Here is a 25,954-nt window from a genome sequence, read left to right as displayed (position 1 = left end):
ACAAATGTCATAAAAATTTGTTTAAAAGACAGATTTCAGTTTTGCAAGGCAAAGGAATGAAATCAAGAAAATTCTTGCTTCTTTGCTGTAGAGGGAAAAAAAGCTAGTAACAGATGACATCAAAAACACAGTCTTCAATTTTACTCCTTCATATATTACATTTTATTGAAAAAAATAACATACATATAGGAAATATGTAGGCATTAGCCTACATATACATAAGTATACATCTCAGTGAATTTTCATAAAATGAGCACACCTGGATAACCACCACCCAGGTCAAGAAATAGTACCTTTCCAGGATTCCAGAAGTCCTCCTCGAGCCCCTGGCAGTTCGCTGCCCTGCAAAAGTAACTCTCCTGACTTATAACACTATAGATCAGTTTTGCCTGTTTTTGACCTTCATATAAAGAGATCATACAACGTGTACTTCTTTGTGTCTGACTTCTTTTGCTGGACACTATATTTATGAGATTTCACCCTTATTGTTACGTGTAGCAGTTGTTCACGTTCATTGCTAAATAGTATGTCATTGAATGAATAAAGTGCAGTTTACTTATCCATTCTATATTTATAGATATTTGAATCGTTCCCAGTTGTGGCTATTATGAATGCTTAAGAATATGCATATTCATGTACTTGACTTTCTGTAGTTCACATATCTGCCATATATGTACCGACGAGTGGAACTACTGAGTCATTGGCTGTGCATTTGTTCAGTTTTAATATTATGAAAAGTTATTCTGAAGTTGCTGTATCAATTTACATTCCTGCTAATGGTATATGAGAGTTCTGGTTGCTCCAAACCATTGCCTGAGATTGGTATTGTCAGTCTTGTTCATTTTAGACATTCTGGAGTGTGTGCAGTGATATCTTAGTGTGGTTTTAATTTGCATTCCCTGATGACAGATGAGGTTGAGAACATTTTCACATGTTACTGGCAATTTGGATACACTTTATTTTTTTGTCAAGTGTCTCTCCATGTAAGTCTTTTGCAACATTTTCTAATATGTTTTCTATCTTTTTTTTACTGATCTGTTGAAATATTTTTTTGTATTCTAACTGTTGGTTTGTGTATTGCAAATATCCTCTGCTTTGTGGCTTGCCTTCCTTGATATTATATTTTATCAACAAGTTTTAATATAGTATGATTTATCAGTATTTTCCTTTTTGATTAGTGTTTTCTGTATCCTGCTTAGGAAGTCTTTCCCTACTCCAAGTTCATGAAGTTATTCTCCTGTGTTATCTTTGTAAACTTTTCTGTCTTACCTTTCACATTTAAACCTTAACATCACTTTGAATTGATTTCTGTGTGTGGTAGGAGTTTCCTTTCTGAAAAAAATACCTGTTCTAGTCGGTCATCCAGGACAAGAGGTAGCACAACAGGAAAATCACACTAAAGTGAAAAAAACAATTTAATTGTAAAGCAGTCTTAAAATATTGTATATGTTTAGATTACTTGTGCTTGAAGATGGGATCCTTATTTATAAAATGTATTGGCAGCTGTCACTATAGAGTCAGCAGCTTTATTCTGAAAGGATAAGAAAGAAAAATAAAGTGACTTTTTTTGGGCACTAAAGAATACAAAGCCCCTAGTTATTTATGGTGGTGAGGGGGTAGGCAACTCCCTATTCAGAATGAGTTCAGGAGCTTTAGCAAGGGTTTTACAGTCAGAAAGAACTAGGTTTATATTTCCCTCCTACCACTTACCAGCTGTAACTGCTGCAGTTATCTAACTCACTGTGTGTTCTCATCTGCACAATTAAAGTCATACCCATCTCCGTGGGTTAAAGGGAGGAGACAATTAGATACCATATATGTTTTATTCATTGTTGTGTCTCTAGCACTTACCACAGCTTATGTCACACAGTAGGAGCTTAATATTGCACTCCCATCTGTTTACACTGTCATTACCAGTTATCTACACTCTGTTTAGAATAAATAGAGGGGCTCCCCTGAGGGTAAAAAAGCAAGAGGTCCTGAAGCAACTTCGAAAACATGAGACTATATACTTTCATAATTTGGTCAAAGCAAAATTAGTAAGACAGCTTAATGTTGATACTCAAGAAGAAAGTAGAATATCATTATTTTGAAATGTCCTTGAAAGGCCAGAAATAGAGTAATTAGCATGGCTTTGCAAACCCAAGTAGTGCTGGAAAGACCAGTTTAATTTCTTTTCCTTATATGTAGCAATGCTGATAAAGGGAAAACTCTTTAATCTAATCACTAAGAGCTTTCATTTCATCCTACCCAACATTCCTGGGAATATACTAAATTCTTGCTCCTCAAAGTATAGGCCTTAGTCCTGTATCAGCAGCGTAAATATCACCTGGGAGCTTGCTAGAAATGCAGACTCTCAGACCTACTGACTCAGAACCTGCATTTTTAGCAAAATCCCCAGGGGATTCTTAAGCACTCTAATTTTGAGAAGCACTGGACCAGATAGCAGATTAAAGTGTCTACTGATCTGGTAACCCACACTTAAAAAATAAAGCTAGGAATGGAAACAAGGATAGAAAGGAGGCAGGGAGCGGGTGTCAAGCTGAAGAAATGGTAACCATCCTATATAAGGTCAGTTTATTTGTTAGCAAGGTCATTTTGACTGCAAGTCCCAGGAACTGGGCACTGCATGCTCTCAGCCAGGGCTATTTATCTTTCCATTTATCACCATTTTTTGGCTCTTTTCTCCACAGTTTCAAAAAAAATCATAATGATTGGATCTTACTTGTACTTTTGATTTCTATCTTAGCTTAAAGAGGACTGCAGGCAAACTGAAGGGAAATAAAATGGAGGAAAGGAAGGAAGCAAAGTCTCTAAAAGAAATGCAGCTGACATGCTTCATGGTCTCTCATTCAGATACTGATTCGGCCAAAAACTATTCTCCTTTTCAATCTCTGACTTAGAGTCCTAAACTCTTTATCTATACTTTCTATGTCCTCCCTTTGAAGAGAAAAACAGCACGAATGGATTGGGCTAAAGAGTTTCTACAAAAGTATTTTTTGTTAGTTGGTTTGTAGAAGTAAACTCTGGTGAACTGAATAAATGAAATGGGTGGCCCAGATCACTGTAGTGGTCTAAGAACCTAAAAGTTTGTGAATTGCTAGGTGGTTAAGTCCATTCTATTAGTGGGTACCCCAAAGACTTACTGTTTATGGTTTAACTATCTTTGTTAAAGAATGTTGGTAAAAATAATGATAATAGTAACAATCACTAGTATGTATGGATTGGTTAATGTATGCCAGGCACTGTGCTAAGTGTTTTGGATATAGTCCCACATTTAGTTTTCTCAATAATATAGATGAGTTAGGGAGATTTTATATCAGTATTCATTTACTGAGTCCCAGTAGGTAAGAGGAAAGTAAAAGTCACAATAACACAAAATATTCACTAATAAGTTGACCACTTATAGAATGAATTCCCACTCAAACAAGCATCACTTCTATTTAATGCATGCATCCCAGTACAGGAGCCAAAGTTTCTGTCTCTCACTTTCTTGTTAATTGTATGACACATCCAGCACCACAGTGAAAACCAAAAACAAAGTATAATTGCAGATTTTGGAAAAGGTGAAGTTGATAAAAAAAATATGTTGGAACGCTGTTCAGATCACAGGCAAAGACATTAACAAATGAGGACCTGGCAAAATTTAGAAGAGTTAACAACTGAAAGAGAGAAAATAAGCAAACTGTTAGCAGGTTATGTTCTTCATAAAAGAAGAATTTATCAAAAGATTATGATCCTGCTAAAAAGCCAAATGTGAAGTAAAGATTGTCTGTCATGATATTATATAATTTTATCCCCAAAAGTATACCAAAAATTAATAACTGATTCATTCTTTATGCAAAGAAATAACTTTTTGAAACGTTAACTATGAATCAAGAGGAATTCATTTTCATATAGTTTAGCTTGAATTTTTAAAGATGAATTTGCAAACTGCATGCAATTTGCTATGAATAATATAAAATGATATTTGAAGTGTATTCATTTTAAGTGGGTTTTCCTTTCAGTATCAATCCTGCTATTTTATTATTATCCATTTTTTAAAAATTGAAGTATAGTTGATTTACAGTGTTGTGTTAATTTCTGGTGTATAGCAAAGTGATTCAGTTATACATATATATACATATTTTTTTCATGTTCTTTTCCATTACTGTTTATTACAGGATATTGAATATAGTTCCCTGTGCTATACATTAGGACCTTGTTGTTCATCTATTTTATATATATTAGTTTGTATCTGCTAATCCCAAACTCCTACTTTATCCCACTCTCATCCGCTTTTCCCGTTGGTAACCATTAGTTTGTTTTCTACGTCTGTGAGTCTGTTTCAGTTTTGTAAATAAGTTCATTTGTACCCTTCTTTTAGATTCCACATATAAGTGATATCATATGATATTTGTCATTCTCTGTCTGGCTTACTTCACTTAGTGTGATAATCCCCTTTAGGTCCATCCATGTTGCTGCAAATGGCATTATGTCATTCTTTTTAATGGCTGAGTAATATTCCACTGTGTATATATACCCCATCTTCTTTATCCATTCATCTGTTGATGGACATCTAGGTTGCTTCCATGTTTGGGCTATTGTAAATAGTGCTGCTATGAATATTGGGGTGCATGTATCTTTTTGAATTAGTGTTTTCATTTTTTCCAGATATATACCCAGGACTATGATTGCTGGATCATATGATAGCTCTATTTTTTAGTTTTCTAAGGAACTTCTATACTGTTCTCCATAGTGGCTGCACCAATTTACATTCCCACCAACAGTGCAAGAGGATTCCCTTTTCTCTGCACCCTCTCTAGCGTTTATTATTTGTAGACCTTCAGATGATAGCCATTCTGACCAGAGTGAGGTGATACCTCATTGTAGTTTTGATTTTCATTTCTCTAATAATTAGTGATATTGAGCATCTTTTCATGTGCCCATTGGCCATCTGTATGTCTTCTTTGGAGAATGTCTCTTTAGGTCTTCTGCCCATTTTTTGGTTGGGTTGTTTGTTTTTTCAATATTTATTTGTATGGGCTGTTTGTATATTTTGGAAATTAATCCCTTGTCAGTTGCATCATTTGCAAATATTTTCTCCCAGTCCATAGGTTGTCTTTTTGTTTTGTCTATGGTTTCCTTTGTTGTGCAAAAGCTTTTAAGTTTGATAGGTCCCATTTGTCTATTTTTGCTTTTATTTCTATTGCCTTGGAAGACTGACCTAAGAAAACATTGGTACTATTTATGTCAGAGAATGTTTTGCCTATGTTCTCTTCTTGGAATTTTATGGTGTCATGTCTTATTTATTTATTTATTTTTGGCTGTGTTGGGTCTTCATTGCTCCGTGCGGGCTCTCTCCAGTTGCGGCAAGCGGGGGCCACTCCTCGTTGCGGTGTGCAGGCCTCTCACTGCAGTGGCTTCTCTTGTTGTGGAGCACAGGCTCTAGGCGCTCAGGCTTCAGTAGTTGTGGCACGTGGGCTCAGTAGTTGTGGCTTGCGGGCTTAGTTGCTCCGCGGCATGTGGGATCTTCCCAGACCAGGGCTCAAACCCACGTCCCCTGCATCGGCAGGCAGATTCTTAACCACTGTGCCACCAAGGAAGTCCCATGTCTTATATTTAAATCTTTAAGCCATTTTGAGTTTATTTTTGTGTATGGTGTGAGGTTACATTCTAACCTCACTGATTTACGTGTAGCTTTCCCAATACCACTTGCCAAAGAGACTGTCTTTTTTCCATTGTATATTTTTGCCTCCTTTGTCCAAGATTAATTGACCTTAGGTGTGTGGGTTTATTTCTGGGCTCCCCAGTCTGTTCCATTAATCCATATGTCTGTTTTTGTGCCAATACCATGCTGTTTTGATTACTGTAGCCTTGTAGTATTGTCTGAAGTCTGGGAGGGTTACTCCTCCAGATTTGTTCTTTTTCCTCAGGATTGCTTTGGCCATTCTGGGTCTTTTATGTTCCATATAAATTTTAGGATTATTTCTTCTAGTTCTGTGAAAAGTATCATGGGTAATTTGATAGGGATCACATTAAATCTTTAGATTTCTTTGAGTAGTGTGGCCATTTTAACAATATTAATTCTTCCAATACAAGAGCATATTATATCTCTGAATCATCTTCAATGTGTTATAGTTCTCAGCATATAGGTCTTTTCACCTCCTTGGTCAGGTTTATTCCTAAGAATTTTTTTTTGGATGGAATTTTAAAAGGGATTGTTTTTTTACTTTTCCTTTTTGGTATTTCATTGTTATTGTAAAAAAATGCAACCAATATCTGTATGTTACTCTTGTCTCCTGCCACCTTGCTGAATTTGTTTATTAGTTCTAATAGTTTTTGTGTGGAATCTTTAGGGTTTTCTATATGTAGTATCATGTCATCTGCATATAATGACAGCTTTACCTCTTTTCTTCCAATTTGGATACGTTTTATTTCTTTTTCTTGTCTGATTGCTGTGGTTAGGACTTCCAATACTATGTTGAATACAAGTGGTTAGAGTGGGCAAACTTGTCTTGTTCCAGATTTTAGCGGGAAGGCTTTTAGCTTTACACCATTCAGTATTATGTTAGCTGTGGGTTTGTCATAAATAGCTTTTATTATGTTGAGATGTGCTCCCTCTATACCCAATTTGGTAAGAATTTTTATCATGAATGGATGTTGAATTTTATCAGATGCTTTGTCTGCATCTATTGAGATGATCATGTGGTTTTTGTCTTTTCTTTTGTTGATGTGGTGTATCACATTGATTGATTTGTGTAAGTTGAACCATTCTTGTGACCCTGGGATGAATCCAACTTGATTGTGGTGTATGATCTTTTTTATGTGGTGTTGGATTCAGTTTGCTAAATTTTTTTGAGAATTTTTGCATCTACATTCATCAAAGATATTGGCCTGTAATTTTCTCTTTTGGTATTGTCTTTGTCTGGTTTTGGTATCAGGGTGATGGTGGCCTCATAGAATGACTTGGGGAGTGTTCCCTCCTCTTCAATCTTTTGGAAGAGCTTGAGAAGGATCAGTATAAATTCTTCTTCATATGTTTGAGAATTCTCCAGTGAAGCCATCTGGTCCTGGACTTTTGTTTGCAGGGAGATTTTTTCGTTTTTTTTTTTTTTAATTACAGATTCTATTTCACTTCTAGTGATTGGTCTGTTCACATTATCTATTTCTTCTTGATTCAGTTTTGGTGGGCTGTGTGTTTCTAGGAACTTGTCCATTTCTTCTAGGTTGTCCAATTTGTGGGCATATAATTGTTCATAGTATTGTCTTATGGATTTTTGTATTTCTGTGGTATCAGTTGTTAGTTTTCCTCTTTCATTTCTTATTTTGTTTATTTGGGTGCTCTCCCTTTTCTTCTTGGTGAGCCTGGCCAGGAATTTGTCGATTTTGTTTACCTTTTCAAAGAACCAGCTCTTGTTGTTATTGATGTTTTCTAATTTTTTTTAAGTCTCTATTTTGTTTATTTTCTCTCTGATCTTTATTATTTCCTTCCTTCTGCTGACTTTAGGTTTTGTTTGTTCTTCTTTTTCTAATTCTTTAAGGTGGAAGGTTTAGGTTATTTGAGATTTTTCCTTTCTTTTTTCCTTTTTTTTTTTTTTTTTTGAGGAAGTCCTATATTGCTATGAACTTCCCTCTAAGAACTTCTTTTGCTGCATCCCATAGATTTTGTATGGTTGTGTTTTCATTGCCATTTGTCTCAAGGTATTTTTAAATTTCCTCTTTGATTTCATTGTTGACCCATTGGGTTTTTTTTAGTAGCATGTTATTTAGTCTCTGTGTAATTGTTTTTTTTCTCCTTTCTCTTTCTGTGGTTGATTTCTAGTTTCATGCTGTTGTGGTCAGAAAAGATGCTTAAAATAACTTCTGTCTCCTTAAATTTGTTGAGGTTTGTTTTGTGTCCTGCTATGTGGTCAGTCCTAGAGACTGTATCATGCACTCTTGAAAACAATGTGTAGTCTGGGTTTTGTTTTCTTTTTTTGGATGTAATGTCCTGAAAATATCAGTTAAGTCTAACTGTTCTATTGTATCGTTTAGGATATCTGTTGCCTTATTGATTTTCTGTCTGGGAGATCTGTCCACTGATGTGAGTGAGGTGGTAAAGTCTACTATTATTGCATTCTCATCAATTTCTCCCTTTATATCTGTTAATATTTGTTTTCTGTATTTAGGTACTCCTATATTGGGTGCATATATGTTAACAAATATAATATCCTCTTCTTGTATTGATCCTTTTTTCATTATGTAGTGTCCTTCTTTGTCTTTCTTGATGGCCTTTGTTTTTAAAGTCTATTTTGTCTGATTTGAGTATTACTACTCCACTTTCTTGTCATTTCCATTTGCATGAAATATCTTTTCCATCCCATCACTTTCAATCTATGTGTGTCCTTTGCCCTAAAGTGGGTCTCTTATAGGCAGCATATTGTAGGCTCTTATTTTCTTATCCAATCTGCCACTCTGTGTCTTTTGATTGGAGCATTTAGTCCATTGCCATTTAAGGTAATTATTTATAGATAGGTATTTATTGCCATTTTAAACCTTGTTTTCCCGTTGATTTTATATTTCTTCTTTGTCCCTTTTTGTTTTTCCTTTTGTGGTTTGATGGTTTTCTTTTGTATTATACTTGTGTTCTCTTCTTTTCCGTTTTTGTGACTGTATTTTATGTTTTTGATTTGTGACTATATTTTATGTTTTTGATTTATGGTTACCCTGTTTTTCAAGTATGTTAACCCCTTCCTATCTCTACTTGCCTTAGACTGGTAGTCATATAGGCTCAAACACATTCTAGGGGGAAAAAGTCTACATTTTCTTACTTTCCTCCCCCACATTTTATGATTTTGATGTCCTCCTTTATATCTTCATGTTCATCCTTTTGCTGTTCATTGTGGTCATCACTTTCACAGAAATTTTTTTAATTCTTTTTCTTTTTAATCTGAGTACTGGCTTATTTAAGTGATTTACTTTCCAAATGTGATTTTCTCTTTCCTATAGATTCTTACTTCTTTTCTCTTTATTTTTTATTTATTTATTTATTTTTAATATAAATATTTTTAAATTTCACAGTTTTTGGGTTTTTTTTTTTATAAATTTATTTATTTATTTATTTTTGGCTGTGTTGGGTCTTCGTTTCTGTGCGAGGGCTTTCTCTAGTTGCGGCAAGCGGGGGGTCACTCCTCATCGCAGTGCGCAGGCCTCTCACTATCGCGGCCTCTCTTGTTGCGGAGCACAGGCTCCAGATGCGCAGGCTCAGTAGTTGTGGCTCACGGGTTTAGTTGCTCCGCGGCATGTGGGATCTTCCCAGACCAGGGCTCGAACCCGTGTCCCCTGCATTAGCAGGCAGACTCTCAACCACTGTGCCACCAGGGAAGCCCTCTTTTCTCTTTAAAAAAGACCTTTCACTATTTCCTTTAGGATAGGTTTAGTATTGCTGTATTTTTTTAGTTTTTGCTTGTCTGAGAAATTTTTTCTCTCTCCGTATATTCTAAATGATAATCTTGCTGGTAGAGTATCCTAGGTTGCAGGTTTCTCCCTTTCAGGACTTTGAATATATCTTGCCACTCCCTTCTGACCTTCAACGTTTTGGTAGGGAAATCAGCCTTATGGGGGTTCCCTTATAATTAACTCTTTGTTTTTCTCTTGCTGTCTTTAGAATCCTCTTTATTTTTAACTTTTGCCATTTTAATTATAATATGTCTTTGGTATAGGTCTGTTTAGGTTCATCTTGTTTGGGAGTCTCTGTGCTTCTTGTAACTGGATATCTGTTTCCTTCTTTAGGTTTTGGAAGATTTCAGCCATAATTTCTTCAAGTACTTTTTTGATCCCCTTTTCTCTTTCTTTCCTTCTGGGATCCCTATTATGTATAGATTATGGTGCTTTGTATTATCCCATAGGTCTTGTATATTGCTTTCATTTTTTTCATTTGTTTTTCTGTCTGCTGTTCTGATTAGGTGATTTCCATTATCCTATCTTCCAGATCACTTATTCGCTCTTCTGCATTATCCAGTTTTCTATTGATTGCCTTTAGCTCAGCTTTTGTCTCGGCAAATGGGTTTTCTAATTTTAACTGGCTTCTCTTTATAGTTTCTAATTCCTTTTTCCAGTAATCTGCATTTCTATCAATAGCCTTTCTCAATTCCTTCAGTATTTTCATTACCTCCTTTTTGAACTCGGGATCTGGTAGACTGGAGATGTCTGTTTCATTGTTTGTTCTTTCAGGGGAATTCTCTTGATCTTTTAATTGGGAGTGGTCCTTCTGCTTCTTCATTTTACTTATATTTCTCTGAATCTATGAGTTTAGGAGAAACAGTTTTCTACTGTGGTCTTGAAGGGCTATTTTTATGTGGGAGTATTGCCTGCCACATCTTTCCTCAGTGTGTGTTGGCCGTTATCCTCCTGATTAAGGGGTATGATTGCTGTTGTGGTGACCAGAGCCTGCACTGGATGTTGAGCGGGGCCTCATCTTTGCTCTGTGGTTGTCACAGCCCTGTCGGGGGCAGGGTCTGCTCCCCGGTTGTTGGAGTAGACACCCCCCGATCCATTTCTGAACTGCAGTATGAGGTAAGCAGGACTGGAGCATTCCTGCTGGGAGAAGAGTCACTGAGTATTCCTCTGCAGGAGCTGTCCACCAGGAAGTGCACTCCATGGTGTCACCTGTCACCCATTGTGTGGGCTCACAAAATACATTGTGTTTGGCACTGCCCTCAGCCCGAGGTCAGGCACTGGGACCTGCCATAGTTGCACACCTGGACCTGCCTTGGGAGCTACTGAGTCAGTCCAGACCCTGGCCCTGCCTCTGCATGCTGGACTGCAGTAATCCACTCAGATGTCCCACAGGCACTGAGTTTACAAAGCTGCCTGTGGTATGTAAATCCACAGATCACACAGCTGCTGAGACACTCAGATTTCAGCCCTGCTTCTGAAGTCATGCAGTCCCTGGGAATCCACTAGGATTTCAGCCTTGCCTCTGTGTACAACTTGATGGTGCTTGCGTGCTCCCAGAGCTGGTAGAGGTGGAGCTGCACCCAGTGTGTGCACACCAAGAATGAGACTGCTGTGGCTGTCCCTGTCCCTCCCTTTGAGCGCACAACTTAACAATGAGGCTTCAATGGTGGAGCCAGGCTCCTTCCTGCTCACACCCCCAGTTGCGGCTTGGACCACACTCCAGCCCCTTCAGGCTGTCTCCATGCAGCCAAGCCCAGTTCTCTCCCCAGGTCTGTTCTCTGAAGCTTGAGTTTCAGCACCCAGGCCCTGCGCTCACCAGCCACCATGAGGCCTCAAGCTGGGGACTGCAGTGAGATGGTCAGGACCTTCTCTGCAGGTCTCTCTCTGTTCTTCCCACTACAATCCAGCTGCTTCACTCTCCTCTGAGGCTCTGAAGCTCCCCTTCTGTCCCAGCTCATCTTACTGCTGGTGAAGGGCCTTCCCAGGGTGAGTGAAACTTTTCTCTTTCACAGCTCCCTCCTAGGGGTGCAGGTCCCACCCCGATTCCTTTTTTTTTTTTTTTCTTTCATCCTACCCAGTTACATGGTGATCTTTCTTGCAACTTTGGTTGTATGAGATCTTGTGCCAGTGTTCAGTAGGTATTCTGTGAGAACTGTTCCACATGTAGATGTATTTTTTATGTATTTGTGGAAGGAGGTGAGGTCCACGTCCTTCTATTCTGCCATCTTGATCCGGCTCTTATCCATTTTATATACAGGAAAACTGAGGCCTTTATATGGCTCTATAAATTGACTAAGATCACAGCCAGACATCCATTCTGCAATATCCAGTCTTAGTCCTTCAGAGTATTGCTACTAAAATTAGGATTCTAAAATCATTTCTAATAATAAGAATTTGACCAATGAAGCCAACAAAATGAGACAGAGGAACTTTAAATTCCTGACCTCTAAAGTTGTTGAAAGTAATATGATGATATAAGACATAGAATAGGACCTGGGGAACTCACTGAATTTATTACTTGGGGGTCAAGTTGCATCTTCTTCCTTAGAGAAAGTGAATACAACTGGGACTGAGAGAAAAAGTTTTCTAAAGATATGGTATTTGGTGGATAATTTAGTACAAAGCAAATATGAAAGATGAGAGAACATCTGTAACCATAAAACCATGTCATCAAGCCCAATGCTACATTCTGCTCAAGTTTATGGACTGTGACCATGTCATTGATTGCACATCCAAATTGAAACAAACGATGCAGTACCTATGGGAACTCTGGATACAACCTTTCATTTATAGACATAACTGTAGGTCCCAGACTACACAGGTGTACATGCTAATTGCAGCAGTGACAAATCCCCTCATGATATAAACTGAATGATAAATGGAATATCTGCTGGGCACCAAATCTTTTTTTTTTTTTTAATTTTTAATTTATTTATTTTTATTTATGGTTGTGTTGGGTCTTCGTTTCTGTGTGAGGGCTTTTTCTAGTCATGGCAAGCCAGGGCCACTCTTCATCATGGTGCGTGGGCCTCTCACTATCGTGGCCTCTCCTGTTGCAGAGTACAGGCTCCAGATGCGCAGGCTCAGTAATTGTGGCTCACGGGCCCAGCCGCTCCACGGCATGTGGGATCTTCCCGGACCAGGGGTCGAACCCGTGTCCCCTGCATTGGCGGGCAGATTCTCAACCACTGCACCACCAGGGAAGCCCAAATTCTTTTTTTTTTTTTTTTTCTTTTTGGCCACACCATGTGGCATGTGGAACTTTCCCTACCAGGGATCGAACCCTTGCCCCCTGCAGTGGAAGCACTGAGTCTTAACCACTGGACCACCAGGGAAGTCCGACACCACATCTTTTAATTCCAATTGCTAGAATACATAGCCTTGTCTATTCCTACTTTTCATATATTTGAGGAAATTTAGTCTGCTCAAATTTTATTTAGATAAACATGATATCCTTGGGGGAGAGGGGAGAGAGAACAATTTTTTATGGTTCATTATCAGAGCTCCCACTGGCTCAAATTAAATGTAATTTTGTTAAAGATGTAAACAACAAAAAGCAAGAAAGTTTACTGGTGAGAAAGATGTACTTGAACTGGGGAAGTTGGATGCTTTCCACCATCAATCTCAACTTGAGAACAATCTCAACCCTCTTAGTCAGTATAACAAAGAAATCACAAGACACAAAATACATACATAATTTGCTTTACTTTTTTTTTTTTAAAAAGTCACTGTATATTAAGAGACAGAAATATGAATGCTTATTACTTTAGACTTCTAGGACAAAATAAAATAATTGTGTATAATTGGTAAGATGAATTACATGGTGATTAATGTTTAGTTGTGCACATTTGCAAGGGTGAAGTGACACTAAGCTGAATGTTCCAGCATGCACTCACATGAGGGTAAAGTTATAATATTTAAGCTAGGATATCTAAGGTAAGGTTGCATAGAATGGGTGGATTAGGCTTTACACAACTATGTAAACATATGATAGCTTGAAGGAAAAGTCAGGGAGGTCTTTGAGGATATAACGTTTTAATAATAATAATAATAATGAAAATCATAGGCACACCACTATGGATCCAGGGTGAATTAATTGTGAATGAATGAATAAATGAATGAATGAAGTATTTAGTCAATGACTAAGCTAAAAGCCTACAAACAAAACTGAGAAATGCTTAAAGTGTATGAATGCAAGATCACTGGATGAATATTTATGTAAGCATGGGAAAAACAGAGCAATCACCCCAACAGAATATATTTGGACATGTCAACAGAAGTCTCTCAAAAGCCCTAACACTGCAGAAAATGGCCTGCAGCATCTGGCCCTAACTTATCAGCTTGGAAAATCCATCTGGGCAAATCATTGTCACCATTTTTTTGTGTAAACTAAAATAATCGTCTCCTCAACTAGAGACTAGAGTCCTGGCCACAGTCACAGTCACCTCATTTGAAAGACTCAACCAAGGGAATGTGTGTGTAAGGGTACAAACAGGCACTATAACAAATGTCACTTCACCCTACCATATGTTCAAATAAATCATCCAATTTGTAAAACCCACTATCTATATTGAATACCATGTTAGGCAACAGAAAGGAATTTATAGTATGTTTATGAAAGTTTTCAAATAATACTAAAGACAGGTGGGTTAATTACAGACAAAAGCAAGGTAATAGCTAGTTACCAGGAGAGACTGGTTAAAAAAAAAAAAAATCTAAAGAGTCACAAAGGACAACAAATTAAACGTGTTATCTCAATCCTTAGCCCTACACTGTCATATAACGCTTACATATAGGATAAATAGGAAGATGGGAGCTAGAAAGTATTTTTCCCTCAAAGTTAATCTGTGTCAAATCAAGAGCTTTGTATTTGGGGGCCTTACATTGCCCCCAAAATTGGGAAACAGGAGAGAGTCTTGGAAGAATCTTAGGAATAATAAATAATTTAAAATATGCTAAGTCCTGTGAAACGTTAAAGATGTTTAGATAAGAGAAAAGAATAGCTGTCTTCTGAGAGTCTTAACCTCACATTTATTTCAGTGTAGTATAAAACAAAATATTTTTTTACTGATTTTATATAGAATGGAACAGTTATAACTGTTTTACAGGAGGATGATATGAAACCCTTATAACCACAATGAGCTACCAGTTCATACCCACTAAGAAGGCTGTAATAAAAAAAAGATGGACAATAACAAGTTCTAATGAGGATGCAGGGAAATTGGAATCCTCATATATAGATCATGGAAAAGTAAAATTGTGCAATCACTTTGGAAGACAATTTGTCAGTTCTTTAAAAAGGTAAACAGAGGGCTTCCCTGGTGGCGCAGTGGTTGAGAATCTGCCTGCCAATGCAGGGGACATGGGTTCGAGCCCTGGTCTGGGAAGATCCCACATGCCACGGAGCAACTAGGCCCATGAGCCACAACTACTGAGCCTGCGCGTCTGGAGCCTGTGCTCCGCAACAAGAGAGGCCGCAACGGTGAGAGGCCCGCACACCGCGATGAAGAGTGGCCCCTGCTCGCCACAACTAGAGAAAGCCCTCACACAGAAACGAAGGCCCAACACAGCCAAAAATAAATAAATAAATAAATAAATAATAAAATAAATTTTTAAAAAAAGGTAAACAGAGTTATCCTGTGACCCAGCAGTTCCATTTATATATACCTAAGAGTATTAAAAACGTATGGCCACATAAAAACTTGTACATTAATATTCACAGAAGCATTATTTCACAGTAGCCAAAAGTAGAAAAACCCAAATGTCCATCGATTGAAGAATGGGTAAACAAGATATGGTATATCCATACAGTGGAATATTATTCGCTCATAAAAAGGAATGTTATGTGCTACAACCTGGGTGAACCTTGAAAACATTATGCTAAGTGAAAGAAGCCAGACATGAAAGACCACATATTATATATTTCCACTTATATTAAATGGTCAGAATAGGCAAACCTATAGAGGTGGAAAATAGATTAGTTGATCTGGAGAAGGGATGGGGTTGGGGAATGACAGGGAATGGGGTCAGAGTTTCTTTTGGGGGTAATGAAAGTGTTCTAGGATTAGAAACGTTTTGGAATCATATAGTGGTGATGGTTGTACAACTTAGTGAATATAGTAAAAACCAGTGAACTGTATACTTTAAAAGGGTAAATTTTATGATTGATAGGTGAATTATATTTCAGTGTAAGAACTGTATATGTGAGTAACTAATATTAGGAAAATAGTTATTGTATTTTAGAAAAAAAATGTTTTATCTAAACTAAACTTCTGCAGTTTAAAAATATTCATTAAAAGGATAGTGCACATCAGCTGTTCCCTCTTCTTTAGAAAAGATGAAATAAAAATAGTGGACTGAAATAATAAGATGAATTATACAAGGTCTCTGCCTACATAGACCTCCCCGTACAGTGGAATAGACAACATGCAGACAAATAATTACACTACATGAAATACATGGGGAAAAAAATGAGAGATCTATACAAGGTAATATAGCATACAAGAGAGAAGGTCTATCTCTTGGTGGCATTAGTGCTTAATGAGCTTCAATGTTAGTATAAATTGATCTGCGTCTTGACGGAAGAGTGCATCTTCCCCAGACACACAGGGTGTGGAAACACATGCAGATACAAAGAGCATGTCGGCTTCATGGGTCTGCAAGTCATTCTGTTGGGCCAGAACTTATAGTTCTTGCAGAAGAACTGATGTGGCTCAAAAGGTTTTGTGTTTACAAGGAATGAAACTATGAGCTTTATTCCATAGGAGACGGAGAGCCATCAAAGATAATACTCAAGGAAGTCAATTATTCAGATTTAATTTTAAGCAGATCATGCTGGCAACAATGTGGGTCAAGGATTGGAGGACTACAAGACTAGAGGCTGAGATATTCTTAGAGAAAATGGTTAAGGCAAGTAAATGTTGAAGCGCTGTTGGCAGTAATAGAGATAAGGTGACCAGGTATGGAGATACTTAGAAAGGCACTGTGAGCTTAGGGAAGAGGAGGAATTGAGAATGACTCATTTCTGACTTAGGCAGGAAGATGTTTGTTCGTGTTGTTTCCATTTCTAATAAAATTACATTTAAATTGTAATGTTGAATTTGAAGTGTTTGCTCCAGGATTAGAAATCTAGTTGGTAGAATTTTGAGTTTTCAGAGAGATGGAGAATGTCTGAGCTGGAGATATATATTTGAGGGGTCATTAGAACATTCCTGAACTAATGGGAGTGGTGGATAAGATTGAGCAAGAAGAACTGATAGAAAAAAGAAAAGAGGGCAAAGGCCAGAAGCCATTAGAAGCCTAGATTATGGATAAGGCAGCACAGAGCCTGGCACACATTGCTCAGTAAGTATTTGTTCAGATGAGTGGACAAGTGAACATCACATTTGCTCCCAAGGATAGCAGGTAGGATGAGGGATTGAATATGGAATCAAGAAAGAAGGATGCCACAGAATCTTCTTTCCTAGTTGTTAGTAGGTCACAATAAGAAATAAAAATCAGTGCTCTACATTGGTTGGGCATAAAATTTTGGAAATTTTAAGCGAAGAGATGAGATTGCTGAGGAAATAAGTATGAATAGAAAAGAAGGCTGAAGACTGAGTTCTAATCAGGAAGAGGAGGTAGATCCAGCAACTAAGAGAGACAAGCAGCCAGTGAGATAGGGCTAAAGGGAGATGGGAGTGGTGTCTTGGAAACCAAATGAAGAAAACAGAGAAGGGGTAGTCATTGCTCCAAATGCTGCCAATAAGTCAAGATGTGACTGAGAATTTTATGTTGCATATGGCAGGGTAGAGGTCATTAGTGACCTTAACAAGTGCTCTTCTATGAAGCTGAAATGGGAGAAAACCTAACTGCAGTGGGTTTAAGAGAGACTGCTGCGGAGGAGTCAAATATGTGAGTTCAAATAAAAGATCCAGGCAGAGAATGAGGAAGTGAAGAAAATAGAAACAGGTATGGAGTTCTAGCATACAAGCGAGTAGAGAAATGGCAGAGCTATTGTGGGATGAGGAGTCAAGAGAGGGATTTTTTTTAATGAGATGGGAGATATTCCACATGCTTTTAACTGGTGGGAATAATTTAGTGCAGAAAGAAAGGATGATGCAGAAGAGAGAAGGGATCAGCCTAGCCTCAGAGAAGTTAAGGAGGAACAGGACCCAGTACACAAGCTGGGGCGGGGCGGGGGGGGGGTGTTGGTAAGAGCAATGCTACTGCAGGAAGAGCAGAGGATGTGGGTCCAGATGTAGGAAACTCAGTAGATTTGGTAGAATTTAATTTTGCAGATAAGAAAAAAAATAGTAATAAATAACTTCCCAAGAACCAGGAAGCCAGGATAGTTAATTTAATTTCTGTCTAAAAATTGTGACATGTTAAATGTTGGCCTAAATGAGACATAGTATTATTCCTTAAAAATAATACTATTATTTTCATAAAGTAATTTGTCTCTTAGTAAGTGTAAGAATAAAATGCTATAAAAGTTTGAATATAGGAGGTAGCTGGTTTTTACATATCAAATAATATGACAGCAATTATATTGGAATCCATGTAAAGGAAACTTTAACACGACTGGAAGATTTCTAGGGTCACTTAACTAGCCTGACATCAAACAGGAAGCCATCAATAGCAATATTTACTTTAGGAATACATATCTAAATCAAACTCAGAGGGGTACATTTCCTTATAAAATAAACAGAAAATAAATACCCTAATAGCTATCTTCCCAGTAATAGTGTATTTTCACAAAACACTTTTAAATAATTAGAATTTATTAATGTATTTTCACAAAACACTTACAAATAATTAGAATTTATTTTACATAGTAGGCATTCAAAAAAAATCCTTTTTAATGAATACACAGATGGATGAATAAACTTTGAAGAAACATTGAGGAGCTTTCTGGATCCTATGAATAGTCCAATTATTCTTCAAAACATGAGTTACCTTCCCTTATATTGGGCAATAGAACATTGCCTGTTTGGGTCCTAAAGCAAAAGAAAAAAAGCATTATAAGCTCTAAGTCAATTAGCTTTTGTAGAACTAATTAATATAAGGGATAAATTTATCTGAATAGAGTCATATTTTTATTAGATAGTGGAAAAAGGCTTGAGCAGGCAAGGTAATAGAGATTTCAAAAGGCACTAGGAAACATTTATTTTCTAAATTCAATGCTCAACGAATGTTGGATATGATTATAATTATCACTATTCATGTTTTCACTAACTTGTTTTACAACTAAAGTTTCTTTACAGTTAGTGATTAGTTTTTCTTTACTGTAAATACAGCAGTTGGGATACTGTCTGCACCTTATCAGGTGATAATGTGACTTAAACAACCTGGATTTTTATGTCCAACAGGGAAAATAATAATATTTAAATATTACACTTCTCATATATATATTCAATAAATATTTATTAATTTGGTTTAAAGATTGTACCTATTTCACATGAAGTAATAAATGTTTAACATAATAAACCACCAATCCAAGAAAAGGTTGGAAAATAGTTACTATAAGATCAATTGGGGATGATACTGTGATTATATATGAACAAATTCTGACCAACAGAACAGATGTCTTGCTACTTAAAAACATAGAATTATTGCTTTTTGCAAAATACATAAGTGCAAAGTAAATGTAAAATGCAAAGAAGAAATCTCTCTGGGATGCCAAAAGTCAGTTCTCTAGCTTACAGAAAAGCTGGCTCGTTTTTACCCCTTTACACCAAATAAATGTACCATAAATGCTAGTTGGGAAGGAAAGCAAGCAAACTTAATCTTTTTTTACATAAAAAGTAAATGCTTTTTTTAAAAAAGTTAATAATTTGATTATAGACCATAAATAGTCACTTAAATAAATGCATTTAAATTTTAAAAGTAAATCTGGGTCCTATTTTATACTCAAGAGCATTATTCAAGTCACAAGCGTACTTTTAAATTTGAGTGTAAGTGAAACAGTATTTCATAAGTGTCAATTAGGCTTCTCTGCTAGATCTTTAAACAACATGGACACATTATTTTAGGTTAATTGCTTGAGGCAGTCTCACTTTGAAATTTGATAGTTCTGTGATCATTTCAATTCAGAATGCTTGCTAAAAATTATATGTATTGCTGTCATCTACTCAAGGATCAAATGTTCTTTTAAGGTGCCATTACAACTTGAAAACAAATTTTAATGGCTCTGATTCTAGTGATTCTCTTTAACTGTACCTGAAAAGTAACTCATGGCCTTTTCCTAATTTGTTGGATTTTTTAAAATCAGCTAATTTTTTTTTTTTTTAATTTATTTTTGGCTGTGTTGGTACTTCGTTTCTATGCGAGGGCTTTCTCTGGTTGTGGCAAGCAGGGGCCACTCTTCATCGCGGTGTGCGGGCCTCTCACTATCGCGGCCTCTCTTGTTGCGGAGCACAGGCTCCAGACGCGCAGGCTCAGTAGTTGTGGCTCACGGGCCCAGCTGCTCCGCGGCATGTGGGATCCTCCCAGACCAGGGCTCGAACCTGTGTCCCCTGCATTGGCAGGCAGATTCTCAACCACTGCGCCACCAGGGAAGCCGCCGAATCAGCTAATTTTTTAAAAATTTTAATCATGTCATGTGGTGTTAAAAATATGCAGAGTTTCTACAGCAATTCATACACAAATATATACCCATCTTCACTCTTCACCTTCCTTTGCCAGGTAAATTATTACTTGGGCTTCTTGCTATCACAGGAAACTTGTAATTTCACAAAACACACAATGTACAATGTTAGGGAACTGAAACTTGATGACTTAAGATGAACAGGTATATTGTAACTAACTGGCAAGTTTTTAAACTAATGCGGTCCTTAGGAGGTGTTTATTTGGCTTGGCGGGCCCCTAAGTATAGACTTCTGGGTTTGCATAGGTCTTACCATTTTGATACCACGAGCAAGGACTATCTTTTTTACTTGTTTTATTGACTCAGCACCAGAATAAAGTGTTGATAGTGCATAGATTAGGATACTTTCAGCAGCAAATGACAGACAACCCAACTCAAACTAACAAAAAATCAGATATTTATTGGCTTACTTAGCCAGAAGACGAGAAGAAGGAGAGGTGTTTTGGTTTCTTTAAACACTCCCACACTTTTAAAAATAAGGGGAGATTGCAGATTTCTTTGCGACAGGGATGGGGTAGGGGTTAGAACTAACTCCCCAGAGATCAGACAAGGTTAAGGGAGGGCTTGGCTGCTGTTTTTAAATGCAGTGTTTTTTGTTCCCTTTCTAGAAACCAGCTGCAGCTTTAGGTCAGAGCGCATTAAAATGAGCCACTTCTGAACAAGCAACACCCAGGCACCAGGCCCTGCTGTGAAGGCCGCAGCAAAGGTCAGGGCTTGGTCTGCGTGATGTTCCTTCCCGTGCTCGTCCAAGCAGTGCTCTGCCTCAGAGTTCAACTTGCATCAGGTCACCTAGCAGAGATCAGCCATTCCTGGGCTCAGTGAGGAGGTTTGTTCATTTCAGGTGCCCTTAGCAAATGACTCCCAAGACATTTAAGTGGCCAAAGCTCATTGATTAATGAGGAGAGGTATGCCATGTGTAACAGAGTTACGCAGTTCCTGGATCAGAAGCGAAGTTTACTTAAGCAAAGCTTTTGTTACAATTAGCCTGCTGCATCCAGATATCAAGACTGGGAAGGATTTGCCTCAAAGGGCACTCCAAAAATTGAACTGAGAAATCCCAAGGAAGCTGCCTGAATCTCCCTGTATATTCTTATTCAACATCATGTAAGGGACCAGACAAATCAAATTGGTGATTTTTGCCATGTGGCTGACAGGGTCTTGGTGCTCCGGCCGGGTGTCAGGCCTGTGCCTCTGAGGTGGGAGAACCAAGTTCAGGACATTGGTCCACCAGAGACCTCCCAGCTCCACATAACATCAAACGGCGAAAGCTGTCCCAGAGATTTCCATCTCAATGCTAAGACCCAGCTCCACTCAACAACCAGCAAGCTCCACTGCTGGACACCCTATGCCAAACAACTACCAAGACAGGAACACAACCCCACCCATTAGCAGAGAGGCTGGTAAAATCATAATAAGGTCACAGATACCCCAAAACACACCACTGGATGCAGTCCTGCCCACCAGAAAGACAAGATCCAGCCTCATCCACCAGAACACAGGCACTAGTCCCCTCCACCACTAAGCCTACACAACCCACTGAACCAACCTTAGCCCCTGGGGGCAGACACCAAAAACAACAGGAACTATGAACCTGCAGCCTGTGAAAAGGAGACCCCAAACACAGTAAGTTAAGCAAAATGAGAAGACAGAGAAACACACAGCAGATGAAGGAGCAACGTAAAAACCCACCAGACCAAACAAATCAAGTGGAAATAGGCAGTCTACCTGAAAAAGAATTCAGAGTAATGACAGTAAAGATGATGCAAAATCTTGGAACTAGAATGGAGAAAATACAAGAGACATTTAACAAGGACCTAGAAGAACTAAAGAGCAAACAAACAATGATGAACAACACAATAAATGAAATTAAAAATTCTCTAAAAGGAATCAATAGCAGAATAACTGAGGCAGAAGAACGGATAAGTGACCTGGAAGATAAAATAGTGGAAATAACTACTGCAGAGCAGAATAAAGAAAAACGAATGAAAAGAATTGAGGACAGTCTTAGAGACCTCTGGGGCAACATTAAACGCACCAACATTCGAATTACAGGGGTCCCAGAAGAAGAAGAGAAAAAGAAAGGGACTGAGAAAATATTTGAAGAGATTATAGCTGAAAACTTCCCTAATATGGGAAAGGAAATAGTCAACCAAGTCCAGGAAGCACAGAGAGTCCCATACAGGATAAATCCAAGGAGAAACACACCAAGACACATATTAATCAGACTATCAAAAATTAAATACAAAGAAAAAATATTAAAAGCAGCAAGGGTAAAACAACAAATAACATACAAGGGAATCCCCATAAGGTTATCAGCTGATCTTTCAGCAGAAACTCTGCAAGCCAGAAGGGAGTGGCAGGACATATTTAAAGTGATGAAAGGGAAAAACCTACAACCAAGATTACTCTACCAGCAGGGATCTCATTGAGTGCGATGGAGATATGAAAACCTTTACAGACAAGCAAAAGCTAAGAGAATTCAACACCACCAAACCAGCTTTACAACAAATGCTAAAGGAACTTCTCTAGGCAGGACACACAGGAGAAGGAAAAGACCTACAACAACAAACCCAAAACAATTAAGAAAATGGTAATAGGAACATACATATCGATAACTACCTTAAATGTAAATGGATTAAATGCTCCAACCAAAAGAAATAGACTGGCTGAATGGATACAAAAACAAGACCCGTATATATGCTGTCTACAAGAGACCCACTTCAGACCTAGGGACACATACAGACTGAAAGTGAGGGGATGGAAAAAGATATTCCATGCAAATGGGAATCTAAAGAAATCAAATATCAGACAAAATAGACTTTAAAACAAAGATTATTATAAGAGACAAAGAAGGACACTACATAATGATCAAGGGATCAATCCAACAAGAAGGTATAACAACTGTAAATATTTATGCATCCAACATAGGAGCACCTCAATACATAAGGCAAATGCTAACAGCCATGAAGGGGGAAATTGACAGTAACACAATCATAGTAGGGGGCTTTAACACCCCACTTTCACCAATGGACAGATCATCCAAAATGAAAATAAATAAGGAAACGTAAGCTTTAAATGATACCTTAAGCAAGATGGACTTAATTGATATTTATAGGACATTCCATCCAAAACAACAGAATACACTTTCTTCTCAAGTGCTCATGGAACATTCTCCAGAATAGATCATATCTTGGGACACAAATCAAGGCTTGGTAAATTTAAGAAAATAGAAATCGTATCAAGTATCTTTTCCGACAACAATGCTATGAGACTAGATATCAATTACAGGAAAATATCTGTAAAAATTACAAACACGTGGAGACTAAACAATACACTACTTAATAACCGAGAGCTCACTGAAGAAATCAAAGAGGAAATCAAAAAATACCTAGAAACACATGACAGTGAAAACACAATGACCCAAAACCTATGGGACGCAGGAAAAGCAGTTCTAAAAGGGAAGTTTATAGCAATAAAATCCTACCTCAAGAAACAAGAAACATCTCAAATAAACAACCTAACCTTACACCTAAAGCAATTAGAGAGAGAAGAACCAAAAAACCCCAACGTTAGCAGAAGGAAAATCATAAAGATCAGATCAGAAATAAATGAAAAGAAACGAAGAAAACAATAGCAAAGATCAATAAACTAAAAGCTGGTTCTTTGAGAAGATAAACAAAATTGATAAACCATTAGCCAGACTCATCAAGAAAAAAAGGGAGAAGACTCAAATCAACAGAATTACGAATGAAAAAGGAGAAGTAACACCTGACACTGCAGAAATACAAAGGATCATGAGAGATTACTACAAGCAACTCTATGCCAATAAAATGGACAACCTGTAAGAAATGGACAATTTCTTAGAAAAGCACAACCTTCCAAGACTGAACCAGGAAGAAATAGAAAATATAAACAGACCAATCACAAGCATAGAAATTGAGACTATGATTAATAATCTTCCAACAAACAAAAGCCCAGGACCAGATGGTTTCACAGGCAAATTCTATCAAACATTCAGAGAAGAGCTAACACCTGTCCTTCTCAAACTCTTCCAAAATATAGCAGACGGAGGAACACTCCCAAACTCATTCTACGAGGCCACCATCACCCTGACACCAAAACAAAACAAAGAAAGAAAACTAGAGGCCAATATCACTGATGAACATAGATGCAAAAATCCTCAACAAAATACTCGCAAACAGAATCCAACAGCACACTAAAAGGATCATACACCATGATCAAGTGGGGTTTATGAACCCAGGAATGCAAGGATTCTTCAATATACACAAATCAAACAATGTGATAAACCATATTAACAAATTGAAGGGGAAAAACCATATGATCATCTCAATAGATGCAGAAAAAGCTTTCAACAAAATTCAACACCCATTTATGATAAAAACCCTCCAGAAAGTAGGCATAGAGGCAACTTACCTCAACATAATAAAGGCCATATATGACAAACCCACAGCCAACATTGTTCTCAATGGTGAAAAACTGAAACCATTTCCTCTAAGATCAGGAACAAGACAAGGTTGTCCACTCTCACCACTACTATTCAACATAGTTTTGGAAGTTTTAGCCACAGCAATCAGAGAAGAAAAAGAAATAAAAGGAATCCAAATTGGAAAAGAAGAAGTAAAGCTGTCACTGTTTGCAGATGACATGATACTATACATAGAGAATCCTAAAGATGCTACCAGAAAACTACTAGAGCTATCAATGAATTTGGTAAAGTAGCAGGATACAAAATGAATGCACAGAAATCTCTTGCATTCCTATACACTAATGATGAAAAATCTGAAAGAGAAATTAAGGAAACACTCCCATTTACCATTGCAACAAAAAGAATAAAATACCTAGGAATAAACCTACCTAGGGAGACAAAAGACCTGTATGCAGAAAACTATAAGGCACTGATGAAAGAAATTAAAGATGATACAAACAGATGGAGAGATATACCATGTTCTTGGATTGGAAGAATCAACATTGTGAAAATGACTCTACTACCCAAAGCAATCTACACATTCAATGCAATCCCTATCAAACTACCAATGGCATTTTTCACAGAACTAGAACGAAAAAATTCACAAATTGTATGGAAACACAAAAGACCCCGAATAGCCAAAGCAATCTTGAGAAAGAAAAACGGAGCTGGAGGAATCAGGCTCCTGGACTTCAGACTATACCACAAACTACAGTAATCAAGACAGTATGGTACTGGCACAAAAACCATAAATATAGATCAATGGAACAGGATAGAAAGCCCAGAGATAAACCCACGCACCTATGGTCACCTCATTTTTGATAAAGGAGGCAAGAATATACAATGGAGAAAAGACAACATCTTCAATAAGTGGTGCTGGGAAAACTGGACAGCTACATGTAAAAGAATGAAATGAGAACACTCCCTAACACCATACACAAAAATAAACTCAAAATGGATTAAAGAACTAGATGTAAGGCCAGACACTATAAAACTCTTAGAGGAAAACATTGGCAGAACACTCTATGACATAAGTCACAGCAAGATCCTTTTTGTCCCACCTCCTAGGGAAATGGAAATAAAAACAAAAATAAACAAATGGGACCTAATGAAACTTCAAAGCTTTTGCACAGCAAAGGAAACCATAAACAAGACGAAAAGACAACCCTCAGAATGGGAGAAAATATTTGCAAATGAAGCAACTGACAAAGGATTAATCTCCAAAATTTACAAACAGCTCATGTAGCTCAATATCATAAAAACAAACAACCCAATCCAAAAATGGGCAGAAGACCTAAATAGACAATTCTCCAAAGAAGATATACAGATTGCCAACAAACACATGAAAGGATGCTCAACATTGTTAATCATTAGAGAAATGCAAATCAAAACTACAGTGAGGTATCATCTCACACCAGTCT

At 37.5% G+C, this 25,954-nt stretch overlaps 1 protein-coding gene across 1 annotated transcript in view; it reads left to right on the top strand.

Annotated features, from left to right (window-relative positions):
* MAD2L1 (mitotic arrest deficient 2 like 1) overlaps nt 1-13,710 on the top strand; it is a 287,298-nt gene extending 273,588 nt beyond the window's left edge. The window contains exon 9 of the mRNA XM_082463043.1: nt 915-13,710. The gene's annotated coding sequence lies outside the window, so the exon portion shown is untranslated. The remainder of the gene's footprint in view (nt 1-914) is intronic.
* Nucleotides 13,711-25,954: the final 12,244 nt, after the last annotated feature.

The sequence above is a fragment of the Balaenoptera physalus genome, assembly GCF_965194825.1.
Source record: "Balaenoptera physalus genome assembly, chromosome: 5".
NCBI lineage: Eukaryota > Metazoa > Chordata > Mammalia > Artiodactyla > Balaenopteridae > Balaenoptera > Balaenoptera physalus.
Note: the sequence above shows the minus strand (reverse complement) of the source record. Positions and strands in the feature narration are given on the sequence as shown.